This window comes from Meles meles, chromosome 4, assembly GCF_922984935.1.
Source record: "Meles meles chromosome 4, mMelMel3.1 paternal haplotype, whole genome shotgun sequence".
Taxonomy (NCBI): Eukaryota; Metazoa; Chordata; class Mammalia; order Carnivora; family Mustelidae; genus Meles; species Meles meles.
Window position 1 is genome coordinate 64,162,868 of NC_060069.1, and position 14,728 is coordinate 64,177,595.

The 14,728-nt window shown below is 38.1% G+C and overlaps 1 protein-coding gene across 1 annotated transcript in view; it reads right to left on the minus strand.

Annotated features, from left to right (window-relative positions):
* The window catches only part of NAALADL2 (N-acetylated alpha-linked acidic dipeptidase like 2), a 1,427,879-nt gene extending 1,419,241 nt beyond the window's left edge, over positions 1-8,638 (minus strand). Inside the window, exon 1 of the mRNA XM_046003219.1 lies at positions 8,517-8,638. The gene's annotated coding sequence lies outside the window, so the exon portion shown is untranslated. The remainder of the gene's footprint in view (positions 1-8,516) is intronic.
* Positions 8,639-14,728: the final 6,090 nt, after the last annotated feature.

The window sequence follows — 14,728 nt, forward strand, 5'->3', positions numbered from 1 at the left end:
CTCCATTTTCTCTATAAAATAACAGTTACTCTACCCATGTCCTCCAGACGTGCCTATGGTTTGCCATCGCTTTTATGTCCCAATTTGTAATTTCTCTCCTATTCCCAAATAAATTCATTTTGCTGGTAAAATAAGTGGCCATTTTATTTTATTTTTTATTAACATATAATGTATTATTTTCCCCAGGGGCACAGGTCTGTGAATCAACAGGGTTACACATTTCATAGCACTCACCATAGCACCTACCCTCCCCAATGTCCATAACCCAGCCACCCTATCCCTAACCCTCCTACCCCCCCAGCAACCCTAAGTTTATTTCATGAGATTAAGAGTCTCATGGTTTGTCTCCCTCCCGATCCCATCTTGTTTCATTTCCACCCCCCACCCCCAAAACCCACTGTCCTACTTCTCAAATTCCTCACATCAGAGAGATTATATGATAATTGTCTTTCTCTGATTGACTTATTTTGCTTAGCATAATACCCTCTAGCTCCATCCATGTCATTGCAAATGATGGCCATTTTATTTTTATGATTAAGACTTTTTCCCCAAAAAAAACCTTTTTTAGTAAATCTAACATTCATAGAAGATGACCATATTTATCTGTGGCTTGAAACCCTCCAACACAACTCAGAGCACAACTGGAGAATCACCATTTTACTTTTCAGTTACAAGGTGGTGATTTACAAATTATTTTGTCTGGCCAATACTGAAACAGCCATTAGACCTTTGTTGACTAAGTTATCTTCAGGAAAATTCTTATAAGAGGAGTAACTGCTAGTCATATCATTTCATATGATATGACTGCTAGTCATATCATTTCAGCTATGACTTCCTAAAAACAGGCTTACCCTTAGAACCATGTATCCCTGTAAACAGAGCTTCCCCAAGGAAACGTCATTCACACACTCTCATTTTAACAAGAAGCAGTAAAGCCTTGAGGCATTTTCACAAACATACATACATAAGGCTTCCTGCATAATTAGCTTAAAAATACCTAGATCTTATTTTTAAAGTTTTCTGGGAATGTAGCAAAATTAAATCTAGGAAAAGGGTCCAAGACTGTGAGGCTCCTTTAGTCATTCCCAATCAGATTCGCATCACTTGAGAAGGCTGGATAAAGGAAGCTTTTATCACTTAAATGTAATTAAAAATCTCAAGCTGACTTCTACAACCAGCATTTCAAAAAAAAGTAATTCAGTGCACCAGAAGGTTTAAACACACTCTTAAGAGTTCTGAAGCCTAGTAGAAAATACATTTCAGGTTTGGTTTAAAAGGAAAAAAAAGGAACCTGAATGGTCGCCTAGGGGAACTAAGCTGTAAGTGCTTCTTAAAATCAGGAGATGCCCAAAAAATTGTCAAATCATTGACTAACGTGTTAAATTGACAATTAAAACAAAGTAAGAAAAAAAAAACCCACAATTACTTGGAGAGTATGATTTGTTTTAAAAGGGTTTCTACTTTGTTTGTTTTCTCATTTCTAAGTGTAGAAAGATAAAAAAATTCAAAGTACATTTAAGAATGCACTATTTGGGGGACGCCTGGGTGGCTCAGTGGATTAAGCCTCTGCCTTCGGTTCAGGTCATGATCCCAGGGTCCTGGAATCAAGGCCCACATCAGGCTCTCTGATCAGCACGGAGCCTGCTTCTCCCTCTCTCTCTGCCTGCCTCTCTGCCTATTTCTGCCTACTTGTGATTTCTCTCTCTGTCAAATAAATAAATAAATAACCTTAAAAAAAAAAATGTATTATTTGGGGGCACCTGGGTGACTCAGGGGGTTGAGTCACTGCTTTTGGCTCAGGTCATGATCTCAGGGTCCTGGGATTGAGCCCCACATCCCACATCGGGCTCTGCTCGGCAAGGAGCCTGCTTCCCCCTCTCTCTCTGCCTGCCTCTCTGCCTACTTGCGATCTCTCTCTCTCTCTGTCAAATAAACAAATAAATAAATAAAAAGAATGCATTATTTGAGGTTATTTTATCACCAGTGATAATTGGACTCAATGCACAAGAATAAGGCAGCACGACTCATGCAGAGTTATAAATTTACCAATAAATGAGTCTGGAGCAATATAATAAATAATGCCCTAAAAGTGAAAAAGTTAATGAATACTTATATGCCAAGGTTTTAAAAAAGCAAAATGCCATCTCTAATATAGAAAACATTCATAGGTGGTATTACATACAATGAAAAAAGTCAAAAGTATAGAATTTTCATTATCTATTTTTAAAGGATTCATCCTCTTCTAAAGTTTTTCATGACCAAACATCTAAAAATATCTGTAATACATCCTAAACAAACTATATTTTGGTAATTAATATTGACAGCATAAATTCCCATTATGATTAAAACTTTTTTTAAACATTGAAACCACACTTACAGACAAGTAGGGAAAATCATGCTGAGCTCAAAATACTAGGTTTCTATGCAAGACAAATCACCTTTCTTATCTGAACTGCTCAGATCAAAATGTCAAAACAATTAAATTACAATTTTGTCTGACATCAATATCCTATGCAACAGTGCAAAACAGACAAGCCTGATTTCAAGCACACCATTTGCTTTTAAATGGCAAACAAACTGAGCAATGAATCAAATTTTGCAAAAGAAAACAAGAGACAATATGCCAGATCATAGAGGTCAAGGGATTCATCAAGACTCACTTTCTATGTAACTGTATGTCTTTGGCTCAGGGGGAAAAATTATCCATTCCTTCATACAAAAACAAAAACAGACAAACATAAAGACAGATATTTAACTGCCTACATACCAAATATGACTATAAATCACATATTTTTAAAAATAATATTGATTTTATAGCTATATGTAACGCTTATATTTATGTGTATACATATCTATATATGTTTGTGTGTGTGTAGTAAGGAAAAAGGAGAACTAAAATTTTTATCTTAACAAACCTCATTCTTCCATGTTGCTATCATATTTCTTTGAATGCACCATGTAAAAAAGCTATATAATTATATTTTTTGAGCTGTAAGAGGCACTAAAATGATCGTGAGCTACCTCTTCATTTCTCAGTCTAAAAAAAAAAAAAAAACTGAAGGTGAAAGAAGGCATGGGCACAAAAGCTATCCAGGAACAGAACTGGGACTAGAATTCTTGGCCCTTAACTTCTAATTTTTTGCACCAAACAATCATGTCATATACTAAAGGTATAAACTCCTAAAAACTGATATTATCAGAAGAAACAATAATAGATTCCTACTGTTATACTTTATATTTTCTTACAGTAAAGTATTCTTTCAAAGATAAGGCCTCATGAGAAATGATGACAAACTAGAATTTTCTATCAAGGCATATTTAAGATTTCATACCTCTTCAACTGTAATATACATTGAGGATTAATCAGAATCTTACAGACTTTATACATATAACCACAGCATAGGACTTAAACTGCAAAGCACTGATTTATGAATTATCATACTCTCATTGGCTAAAATTCTTTTCATATATATTTTTCCGATGTCTCTAAAAAGAATGTAGCATTATAGTTAAGATATGGATACTGTAATATGACTGCTTGGTGCACTACTTATTACTATACAGCCATGGGCAAGTTACTTACCCATTTGTGGCTTTCATTTTTGAAGTATTACCTGATAGGGTTTTGGTGAAAATTAAATGTGTTAGTACATATACATACAAACCAAAACAACAATGCTAGCTCTTAGTAAATGCTCAAAAAATATTAGCTATTATTGCTAATTTTGGGTGCACTAATAGATTAACTAACACTTTCCAGCTAAAGGAATCAATCACAGAGATCACATAGAATAGGGTTTGGCAAACATTTTGTAGAAGACCAGAGAATAAATATTTGAGCCTTCTCCAGCCATAGCATCTCTGTCTCAACAACTCAATGATATGGCCTATGACAAATGCAGACACAGATAATAAACTGATAGATGTAGTTCTGATCCAGAAAACCTGATTTACAGAAAAGGTGGCAAGCTGGTTTTGGCCTGAGGGCTATAGTTTGCAGCCCCTTGATATAGAATAGCACCACACTCTACCAAGAAAATGAATAGATCAAACGAGTAACAGAAATTGGCCCAGCAATTGGCAGGTACAGAACTAGAACCAACTACAATGCAGTTCAACTATCTTTTTACCTACCCATATAGGAGAGGCTCTATGAAGTCTTCGTATTCTGATCTACAAACAAACAATCTCTGCATTTTCTACGCTCCCACAAAATAAAAGATCAACAGAGAACTGAGAGATTTTACAGGATGATGAATACACTGGGATTCATTATACTATTCTACTTTGGATTGTCTGATAATTTCCGTAATAAATTTTTTTTTAAACATCTCAAGGATGGGGCACCTGGGTGGCTCAGTAGGTTAAGCCTCTGCCTTCAACTCAGGTCATGATTCCAGAGTCCTGGGATCAAGCCCCACATCAGGCTCTCTGCTCAGCAGGGAGCCTGCTTCCCTCTCTCTCTCTCTCTCTGCCTGCCTCTCTGCCTACTTGTGATCTCTCTGTCAAATAAACAAACTCTTTAAAAAATTTTAAAAAAAAATCTCAAGACATTTATCAATTTTCTCAGAATATTTGTGTAACATTCTTTTGGTTTTGTTCTCTACTAGATATGGTAATTTGAAGGCAGGGCTTATGTCGTTTGCATCTTAGTATCACCATCTACTGACAAGACCTCAGACAGAACTCTGTTTTATAATTAGAATCAGTAAACAAATGATCCCTAAATAATGATAGAAATTCATCTCAAACAAGTCCTATTTCCAACATCAACAATTCTCTCCATCTTGTCAAACTGCTCAATATCCATTAGTACTGTTGTCAAAAGGCTATCTTTCCCTATACCCAATTTGTTGCCAATCCAGTCTCATTATATCATTTTCAAAATCCAACCTGAAATCTATTTCTAGATAACATCTCTTTCCAGATCTAATACCATCCATCTATAAGTAGATTTCACCACTCTCCATTAGATCATACTTGGTACTTAAAAATTAAGGCATCTGTTTGATATGATGATAATACCCTTAGAACTTTACTGTAGTTATCTGACAGCATTAGAGAAATTCAATGTTTTCACCTTCTTCATAACAGCCTTTCCCAAATTTCATGATATGATTTTGCTTACCTTATTTCTTCCTTCACCTATAGCTCACTTTTATTCTATAATTTCAACTTTCTTTCCGAGACTCCTCCCAAGCAGAACCCAAGGCTGAAATTCCCTTTCTTCTTTCCTCAACAAACACTTATTTCTTTGCTTCAGGAAATTTTCAGAATCTCAAAGTATATGCTCACCAAATATATTCACTAACCAAATGGGAAAAAAGATATTTCCCACAAATTTCTAATGTATCACAACTGTCACTTATCACAATGAGAAGTGAAGTGATCCAAAAAGAACATCCACACACATCCCCACCTGCATCTGTGTCCAGTTTTCCTTCTCTCTTATCACTACCAATAAGCAGCCCATCCTAGTAATAGATAACCTCTCCTGTTGCATCCTCTCTAACATGAAAACAATCCCTCCTTCTCCTGCATCATTAACTTCCCATGTCTACGGGCTCTTTGTCATTAGCATAACAGCATGCCATTGTTTCACACATCTTTAAAACTCTCTATCATTTAGCCTTCCAACAAATCCTCCATTTCTCTATCTTTTCCATATAAATCTTCAAAGGACACACCCCATTACCCTCTTCAATTTTCTCTTCTATTTTCAAACATTCCAAACAAGCTTTCATCACCCATCACTGCATGGAAACTGCTATCATCAAGTCATCAATGCTTTCCTTTGCTGAGTCAATTCTCAATCTTCATCTTTAGAACAGTGGGTGAGTCTCCTACTTCTTCAAACGCTTCCTTCATTTGGCTTCCAGGATCCTACACTCTCCAACTCTTTTCATTACCAAGCATGCAGCTCATTTTTAGAATCATTTGATTGTTCTTTCTCATCTCATAATGTAGGAGCGCCCCAAGGCTCAATCCTTGGTCTTCTTCAGTTTTCTAACCCTACACATTTTTTTAAAAGAATTTATCCAATCTCTCCACTTCTAAAATCAGTTAATTGTTGAAAAATCCCAAATGTGTATCATTAGCCCGGTTTTCAGACTGCCTGCTTGACATCCCCACTTGGATATTTAAAATCCAACCCTTACCGTGTTCAAATCCAAATTCTTAATCCTTGCCATATCTTTCTCCTGCTATCTTTCCATCTCAGTATAAGTTCTCCCAGTTTTTTTTGCTTTCATACTCCATACGCAATCTGTTAGCAAATCCTGCGGATTGTACATCAAAATACATCCAGAATCTGAACTTTCCACCATCTCCACTGTTACCATCCTGGTCTAACCTAACATCATCTATCACATGGATTATTATAAAAGCCTATCTGGCACCCCTGCTTCTACCCTTGCCTTCTTCCTTCAATCTGTTCTTAACATAGCAGCTAGAGTAAGGGTATTAAATAGTTGTCAGTTCTGATGAAAACACTCCAAAGGCATCTATATCACTTCAAGAAAAATCTAGAGTCATTACAATAGCTTACTAGACCAGTAATACAATCTAGCCTCTACTTCATTTAAGACCACATTTCCTACATCCCTCCTTCCTCCACACTACTCCACCCACGTGGCTTCTTGGCTGTTATCTGAACACACCCATATCTGGGGTCTCTGCATTTTCTGTTCTGTGCACCTAAAAAGCTCTTGGCCCAATTATAACATGGCTGACTCCTTCACCTGCTCTATGTCTACTGAAAGGTCACCTTCTCTGGAGGCCTTCCCTTACAATCCTATTTCAAACCACTAAACACAAACACCACACACACTATTTCGCCACAGCACTTACTACATATTTTTCTATTTCATATATATATATACTGTCTCTCTCCACTAGCGTGTATATTCCAAGAAGGCAGTGCTTTATTCCAGTGCCAAAAACAATGCTTGGCACACATCAAGCATTTGGTAAATTTGGTGACTAAACAAATAAATATTAAGGTTTCTGTCAATCTGTTAGTGCTTTTATAATTAAAAATTTATTACTTCATTCTTGTTGGTCCTAAAATAAAAGTCTATAATATTCTTTGTATGGTACCAGGAATACATCGGCTCACTCTTGTGAACTGAAGTTACTTTCATATTTCCCAGAAGTCCTGAGATCAGAAATTACTGCCAATTATAGGGGAGAAAAAGTTCCGAGTAGTTTCAGGTGAAAGTACTGTTGAATGATATCCTCTTCCTATTAAGAATTGTTAGGAGAGTTTAAAGAAATGGGGCAAATACTACTCAAACATCAAAGCCCAGTTTAAAACCCAACCCTTTCCTTATTCTTCTTCCCCCCATACACCTAGAGCACTTTGTACCACTAGTGCAGTACTCATTATGGTCCCTTCTCCTGGATATAGAGTGTCCGTAGGACAAGAACTGAATTTCGTTTCTCTCTTAACCTGTCATGGTTAGTCACTATCCATGACTGGCTTTCAAAGAACTTTTACTGAATTCTACTAAATGGAGTGAATACCACAGGAACCCATGTCAAGAAGTAGTCCATCAACAAGCAGTACCACTTATCTAGGTTCCTAAGGTCAGTTTTTAACCAACTCAAGTCTTCTGTTCCGCATAGCTAAATGAAGTAGTACGACATACATGTACAGGTCCAGGATCTATTACTCTGCTCTGGATACACAAACAACAGTCAGGAAAGGGACGACAGAAAAGTAAACGATACTGTACGTGTACTTGTTATTCTAACAGTGAAGAACAAAAGAACACAAACACCAGAAGATGAAATACCCAATAAAGGAGGGAAAGGGGGGGGGGGGTGTAAGGAACGTGTTAAACATAGGCGTCAGGGGGCTAGAGGTTGGCGCTACAGAAGAATGAGACCACAGGGCAAATGTGTACTAAGGCAGACACTAAGAAGCCAGCGCAGACGCTAATCATAGGCTGCTCTTTCAACACTTCTCATAAACTTCCTTGAGAAAGCCATCCTGCGCGTCCTCTGTAGCGGCATTCCACACGCGGGGCGTCACTCTGGGCGAGCCATCCCCTAAACACCGGTCCGCAGCTTGTCTTTACCTGCGTCCCGCTAGGGTGCCGCGTCCGGCAGCCCAGGTGGCGTGCGTGCATGTGTGAACGTGTCAGAAAAGGGCACTCGGGAGATCCTGGTCTCCGCTCTTAGGACAATCGGATTCGAGAGGTTGGCGGGGGGCTCGAGGAGAGGATGGGGGCTCCTTCGGCCCGCGAGTGCCGGAGTTGAGTGGGGGCAGCCGGAGCCAGGTGCCCCGCGCACCGCCCCTCGAGGTTGCCCCCGCCCCGCCGCCGCCGGAGCGCCCCTCCGCCCGGGTCCCGACGCTGGGTTGGCGTCCCGGGACCCATGAAGGGGTGCGGCCAGCGCCGCAGCTGCGCCAGTCTGGGCGAGAGGGAGGGCCGGACGGCTCGGCCCAGACCGCGCCGCCTCAGAGCGCCGAGCTCGTTTTGACAAAACTTTGAAAACAGAAGGACTCTGATTACCTGAGCGGCGCGGGCGCGGGCGCGGGCTCGTCTGCGGTACGGCTGCCGGGCGCGGGCCGGGTTTTCAGCAGCCGTAAAGCGGGAGGAGAGCGCGCGAGCCGCGGCGCGAGCCCTCGCCCCCGAGCGGCGGCCCCGGCGCCTCCGCCGCGAGCGTCAGCCGCTTGGCAAAGAGCGGGCTGGGCTGAGTCATAATAAAAGACACGTTTGCCGAGCGAAGTGGGATGAGGGGCCTCGAGAAGCCGTGTTAAATGGCAAGAGGCTCAAAAATAGGAAACGGATTTTTTTTAAGTGGCCAAAACTGAAAAACTCGTCTCCTGGTGGGACAGATACGAGCTTTTTTTTTTTTTTTTAATTTGCACATAGTTGACAAATACTCTCTGTGTCTAATAAAACTTTTTAAAGATTTTTTTCTCTATACGTGCATTACCTCTGGAGCCAATAGCTGGGTTTCAGCCATCGGACCTCATGCCAGTTACTTGGATTCCGTGCCTTTGTTTCTCATCTGTCGAACGGGATAATAAAGGTGTCTTTCTCCGGAGAAAATGCTGGGAGGGTACTTGGCATAGTGCCTGCACTAAACATTAATAATTACGGTATTTTTAAAAAGTGGGGATAAATAACAGAGGAGCTTATAGATGAACAGCTTTACAAGGAAAATGTAAAAATAAAACAAGAACTTTAGCAAGTGGTGTAAATTAGACAAATGTTTCAATGGAGGAAAATAAATTGGAGCCTCTAAAAAATAAACTAAGCTAAGAGATGTAGCTGAGGTACAAAAACGGAAGAAAAAGAAGAAAAACTGGGCGCAGTGACCAAAAATCTGAAGCTTCGTAGGGGAAAGAAGTCAGAGTATGTTTACTTGCTGTTTATAAAGTCATGACAAACTCCCTCTGCTGAGATTTTAAAAAAAAAAAATTTTTTTTTAAACAGATAAACAACTTCTAAAAATGAGCCCCAAATGAGGATCCTTCACTCCAATGAATGAGATTTGGCAGTTCTGCAAAATGAGGAAATTCTTCCTTGTGCTGCATCTTAGGGGGTTGAGTCATCAAACCCATAGCAAAACTTAGTGGGCTGGATTCCTGAAAGTCATGCCAGATGGATGTATTCTGCTTAGTTTTAATAACTGTATGATGTTCCCTCTGTACCGTCAATTTTGGAAGAAAGGAATCTGAATAAAGATTTAAGTGAACTTTAAAATAAAAGCCGAACTAGTTACTTAATACATGAGTATCCACCCCCAATGAGCTCGCAGTTAAAGATTACAAAGTAAGCAACCATTTCTTCCACCTCACTCTCCCTGCCCTTTGTTTATGCTTTCACTGTATTTCTTTTTATCTACTTTTATTTTATCATTTTTATACAATGGAACTGCCTAGAGGAAACATGGTTTTAATTAATACCAAGGCATGGAAAGAATTTTTGCTAGGCCTCTCTAAGTAGGGTCAAACTTTTTGAAAGAAAGGTTTTTCAGTTGAAGTTTTAATGAGAACAAGGGTAAATTGGCAGATGTGAAACCAGAAGTTGTTCTAGATGAACGGGAAAATAGACTAAAGAGAAAGAATGAAATAAAAATCAGAAACAGTTTTACTCCCTAATTACCGTAAGCACCAAAGACTAGAGGAAGCATTTTCTCTGTCAGATAAAGAAAAATGGGTACCTTGCTTTACTGCCCAGCCTTTCAAACAGAAAGAAAAGAGAGAGAAGTTAAAAAAAAAAAAAAAAAAAAAAAAGCTCTTATCAGATTCTTGAAATGATTTCTTAGGAGGTCTCCTGCAGGGTAAAAGATTTGGAGGTGCCTCTTTCAGGGAGAAAACACCAGCAAAATATTTAGGGGGATTAATTTTTGTGGAATTGGGGAAAACCCTAAGTAAGATAAGAATCCCACTTTGTTTCAGTTTTACGCCTTTAGGCTGAAGCAAACAGATTATCATTAAACCTTTATTAATGTAAAGCAAAGAGATAGAATCTTAAATGGTGTGAAGCTCATAAACAAAAAGGGCCAAAAAATAGAGAAAGATAGAAAGAGATTAGAAAGCTTTTCTAAGATGAACCTTTGAACTTTTGGCTGAAATATGAATGCTTGTGACTTGCTTTAGACAAATAGTAAATACAAACTGAAGCTGGGAACCAAAAAGATCTGTTCAGTTTATCTGAACTGTTTATCAGTTCAGATAAAAAAGCTTACCTTGCCTGAAATGTTTGGGTCTGAGAAGATAATTACATTTATTTTATGTAGAGACAAAAACTCACCACCTGATTTTGTATGCCCATTAACAATACCTCAATCACCAGAATCTACTTGAATGCACTTTTTAGTAGAACTCTTGGCTCTTTGTGAACTAAACCTTGGCTCATGGTTTTTGAGCATGAATTTATCCAAAGGAGAATTTTGATTAAAAGTGTTTGCTTCTAAAACTCTTAAAACCATCATTAATGTTAATAATGTAAAGCACAGAAAGACCTGCTTTTCAAGGTATTTTGCAGATAGAATATAACAATCATATCAATTGATGACATTACAAGTTCCTTTTACACAACTGAATTTAACCTTGCTGTGCTAATGATTTTCATTTAAGATTTCACATAAGATAATATTGGAAAGGATTGTTTGGATTGCAAAGACAACATTGTTCTAACTTAAAACTTCATTCAGTGTAGTAAAGATTTCATGCCACATTCCAAACACTGTTTCGACATTACCTGTTATTAAATCACTACATAACAGAAGCAATAGTTAAATAGCCTCAACAAATTTAATTTTGAAAACTAATTTCAGAAATGCTACTAAGGACCATATCAAAGCTGAAGTGATATTCTCCAACAAAATTTAGTGTTAGCAGAGAACCTTGTATTACAAGATTGCTAGCTAATCCAGCTCAATGAGAGAGGAAGATCTTAAAGATATAGTTCCTAGTCCTCCTCCAACAACAACAACATATAGTTACTTATGAAATCTATTGTAGATAGTTTAGAAGAGGTCTACTTAAAGTTATTCAAATCTTAGCACTCTGATCTTTTTCAGACATTTGAGGTGGGTTGAAGAATGATTACTTATCGTTTTGGTTTTGGAAAATGTCACAAGTACAGATTCTCAGGTAAATAAAATTTTCATTGGAAAAATAACCAATGTAGGAAATAAGCTTTCTCATACATTTCTTATTGGAATGTAAATTATTACAACCCCCTACAGAGAATAATTTAATAACAAAATTAAAACAAAATTATATTCTCCTGGAACCATCAAATTACTTTCGAGAATTGATTCTACAGAAATAACACATGTAAAACATTATAAGGTCCATCTATGGGAGAGTAGTTAAATTTGCTATAGAACATTCATCCAATAGAATGTACTACATGCAACTATAGTTGTCAGGGAAGAAAAATAGAATGAACTTTTCTCTAAACAGTTTTGGGAAATACAAGATATATAAAGTGGGAAAAAAAACAAAATACAAAACAATGTGTAAAATAACCTTTGTCTATACAAAGAGGAGATATGTTTATATTTATGTGTACATGCATGAATTCTTTAGCAGAAGAAACTAACAGCAATAGTTACTCTTGTAAATGGGTGGTCAAATGTATTGATTGGACTGAGTAACAGGTGCAAAGGAGACTTCATTGCGTATTTTTTTGTTTGTTTTCCTTTGGACAGCCATATGAATATATTACCTGTTCAAAAATTAATTTGATTTTTATTAATTTTTAAAGTAATCACTGTACACAATATGGGGCTCAAACTCATGACCCCAAGATCAAGAGTCACATGCTTTCTGACTGAGCCAGCCAAGCACCCCTGAAAATTAATTGTTACAAAAGAAAACAAATGCCAAATAGTATCCACTAGGTGCAAAAAGTTAAAGTTGGAAAACTTATTCTGAAGTTGAATAAGCTCCTTGTCATAACTCCAAAAGTACTGAAGTTTACTATTACGAATTCCTGCTATCCAAACTATGAATTCTGTCTATTCTGTTTTTACTATAAAGATCCATAGTATTTGAAAGTAGCAGATAAACCGCCACAGAGGAATTTCACAGAGATGAAATTCATTTTCATTTCTCTTTAAGGACTTTAAAGTCCTCAATAGTAGAGAAAGGGATACATAAGGTACAATGTATTTATGCTAATAAATTGTCCAGAATTTCTACAATTCACTATTCTTTTGCTGAAAATACTGTATAGTAGCAACTACTAATATTTTAATTCGATAACAACTTAATATCTTTCTTATATAAATACCTTTGAATCACAGATTTTCTTTAACTGTTACCTGTATAAAGTTCCAGCTATTTCCAATGCCTTAGGGAAATTAATAGCCTCAATGTGAGAAACTGAATGAAAATAAAGGAAAAAAAATAGAATCATTCTGCTTACAGAGTGTTTTGATTTTCTGCAGAAATTTGTATAGAAAAATTTACTTAGCCAAGAAAGTGGTATCCAGGAAGTGTTGACAATGTGTGTATGACTTCTTGAAAATTAATCAGCGTGACAGAAACTGCTAATCTCACTAATATCTGTGCACTCTGTACATTTCTCAGCTTCTCTCACAGTTATATTTGTCACATGACTGGGTTCTGACCAATGGACAAAAGTATGGCATGCTCTCTTCCCTTGTTGAGCTGGGTGGTTGGAGAAATTCTGGCAGAGGACTCTAAGAACTGTATCCCTCAGTATCGAGTCAGGAAAAATAAACCACATTATTCAAAGATAGGAGATTTAATATTAAGGCAGTGATTGTACAGTGTGTAACCTGTGAAACCAAAGAAGCAAAAAGAGAACTTTTAGGTAACTCAGAAATAATTGCAGGCAACTACTACCACCTCTAACACTGGATGTTATAGAGAGTTTATAAAATGGCCTCTGTAACCTCCACTGCCTGGTATTCATGCCCTGTGCAATAACTTCCCTTTGAAATGGGCTAGACTTAGTGATACTTACAATGAATATAATAAATCAAAAATAATGAAATGTCACTTCCAAGTTGAGGGTATAAAAACACTACGGTTTTGTTCTTGGCATGCTTTCATCCATTCTTTCTTGGATTACTCACCTGGGGAACGCCAGCTGCCAAGTCATGAGATGGTCTTTTGGAGAGAAATGTTCAGGTGTCAAGGATACAAACCATATGAAACCATATAGGAGATCTTGGAAGCTGATTTCTCCTCCTCCCAGTCAAGCATTCAGATGAGACCACAGTGTCTGCCAACAGTTTGAATGCAACCCCATGAAAGACTTTGATGCAGAGGCATCCAGTTATTTGTGTCCACATTGCTAATCCTCAGAAACTGTGATATAATAGGTGTTTGCTGTAAGGCATTAGTTTTGGGTGATTTGTAATGTAGTAATAATGACAAATATAGTAGGAAACAAAAGGGAAAAGATGAGTTACCAAAACCTAGGAGCCCAGAGTGACTGTATGTAATTTGGTTGCTAGTCCTCTGAGGGGGGAATATATCTATGGTCACTTCTTAAAGGTGGGATGGACTCCCTTCCAATTATAGGTAAGATAAAGAAGCTGGTGACACTCCACACAAGAGAATTTGAGAAAAAGTATATTACCAACACAAGGACTGCTGAGGAAAGAACGGCATGCACAAGTAAGTCTGTGCTGACTTGAGTGAGGCAGATAGAGTGGGTTGGGCCTTTATACTGGCTCCTCTATTGGGACTGGGAAAAATTCCTGTGCATGAGATGGAGATTGGCAAGGTTTCAATTTCACACTGGTGCCAAAGGAGGAGGCACACTAAGACCTTCTTTTTACCTTGTTCAAATGTGGGACCAAATGGGAAAGGGAGGGCAAGGCTTAAATATCAAAAAATGAAATCAGAATATATTACAACACATCTCCCAGCTACTGATTGTATCTCAGGAGCTCAGAGGAGGGATTTCAGGAGATGGTACTCTGACCTCTTAATAAGGTGTACACGATACCCCTGACAGAGCACAAGTTCAGCTTTGATGGTGCCAAAACATATTTGAAAAGGTGTCTGAATGGAGCATCTGGGTGGCTCGGTTGATTAAGTGGCTGCCTTTGGATCCGGTCATGATCCCAGAGTCCTGGGATTGAGCCCCACATCAGGCTCCCTGATCAGCAGAGAGCCCGCTTCTTCCTCTCCCTCTGCCTGTCACTCTGCCTACTTGTGTCCTCTTCTCTTTCTCTGTGTCAAATAAATAAATAAATAAATAAATAAATGGTGTCTGACTGC